Source organism: Centrocercus urophasianus, unplaced genomic scaffold (assembly GCF_019232065.1).
Source record: "Centrocercus urophasianus isolate 14NV4802_14NV808 unplaced genomic scaffold, USGS_Curo_1.0 seq_13, whole genome shotgun sequence".
Lineage (NCBI taxonomy): Eukaryota > Metazoa > Chordata > Aves > Galliformes > Phasianidae > Centrocercus > Centrocercus urophasianus.
The window spans coordinates 2,137,214-2,139,288 of record NW_024884475.1 but is presented as its reverse complement, the minus strand read 5'-3'; positions in this window follow the sequence as shown (position 1 = coordinate 2,139,288).

The window sequence follows — 2,075 nt, the reverse complement described above, 5'->3', positions numbered from 1 at the left end:
TATCACCACTGTGACCACTACATGGTCAGATGCCCCCCAGCAGAGGGGTTGCCTCTCAGTGGTCAGGGTAGAAGCAGCTTCACATTAATGTCTGCATGTTATGAAGCTTTATGAATTGGCTTGCACAAGATGCTCTGAAAAGAGTAATTGAGAAAGGACAGATGGGCAAAGAGTAAGTGAACCTAAAGGACCTTCACACCCAAAAAAAGCAAGAACCAAGAACGCCTCAGCCAAGACTGAGTTAAGTCAAAGATTTTGCTCTTCTTGTCAAATGAAAACCCGGTCCTAATTAACATGAAGCCAAGTGCCATGGCCAAGACTTCAGAAGAAAACTCTTGTTGCCAAGTAGATGCAAAACTGAAAAGATGATGGGTTTTTCCAGGCTTCGTTATAAATTAACAAGGCTACCCAGGTGTATTTATCATTCTGCAACAGAGAAATGTTTTTGCAAAACATTGGGCCTCCTTCTCAATCTTCTCTCATGCCCTCCTTCATTAAGGCCATCTGAAGAGGAGGGGGAGATCCATTTCAGTCCCTGAGATGCATGTCATCTGATGGGGAAGATTGAAGCAAGAAGATGGAGTGGGCTACAGCTGCCCACTGCAGACTCCTGGACCATGGTGAAGCTCCAGGCACCACCTGCAATGAGCTACAGGATCTGAGAGAGGACCAAAGGGACATCCACACCTTCACAGAACAGCATCTGGAGACCTGGAACTCAAACAGCTCTATGGGTCAGTGCTTGCACAAGTGTCCCACATGAGCCATTGTGCCTTACAGCAAGCAGACGTGGATCAGATTGCCTTTTCCACCAAAAGATGTGGATTGAAGTGGTCAGAAGAATGCACCAATTTGGCAAGTCGTCTGACCAGATGAAAAAAATATACACAAAAGTCTGGGTTGTTTTCTTAGTTGTTGTTTTTTTCTTCGGAAAATTCAACATCTGCCACAGCTTATTCACACCAGCAGTACTAAATCAAAACGAGAGTTAAGGCTAGAAACAAAAACAAAACAACTCTTTTGTTTCGGGTCAAATTTCATTTTATTTTATTATTGGTTTTTTTTTCAGTCTCTGTTTTCAGTGGAAGAGGTTCTTCTGTTTATTTGCCTCGTTTGACTCAGCCCAGAATTCCCTTTGATTTTGCAGTGTGAGCTGCTGAACACCGCACTGGGTTATTTGCACAGCTGCGTGCCCCACCACTGAGAACAAGGCCCTCTTGCTGGAGGACATAGGGGCAACCATTCAGGGTCACCATAGAAGTCTCACATGACACGTCCTGTGACAGGTCAGAGGGTCCTCCAGTGTTCCCATCCAACCCTTGGCATCATGCAAAGAAAGGCGTGTGGTAAAGCAAAAGAGCTGGAAGGTTCCTCAATGACAGCTCTGGCCACGTTGCCTCCACTGGATGCCTATGGATGGAGGGAGAACTAGGTCCATAAAATACGTATTTTAGAAACTTCTCTGGGATTGAAAAGGAAGACAGAAAGAACTTCAAGGCAGCCACATGTGATCCTATCCTCTCTTTTTCTTGACCAAACACCACAGAAAGGAAAAGCACCAAAGTTGCAATGGCCAACAGAGGAGAGTTTGTTACCAGACAGTGAGGAAATCTGCTCAAGGACAGAACCTTAACCATGGCAAACACTGCTGCATGATGAATGCAAGGACTGATTCCCAGTCCCCTGGCTTTCGGCCCCCCTGATGCACAAGACACAAGTTGTTTCCAGAAAACAGCTGGAATCTTCCCTTCCCACCCAACAGAGCAAAACATTTATTTTCTCTTAATCTCATTCTTGCAGAACGCTGAACAATTTTAGCTGAAACTTTCAAATAAATAAATAAATAAAAAGGCAGCCAGCCTGAAAAAAAAAAATAAAATAGAGTCTGACAGAGCTATTAAATTAAGTAATTAAAGGCAAAGTCTTATAATAGGAAACAAGGGGCACAATAGTAGTAGATACCCACTTTCTCTTACAGACATTGAAATATAGCTGCCCTGGGGTGTGCTGTAATGGAGAGAGTTATGGATGGATGGATGGATGGATGGATGGATGGATGGATGGATGGATGGATG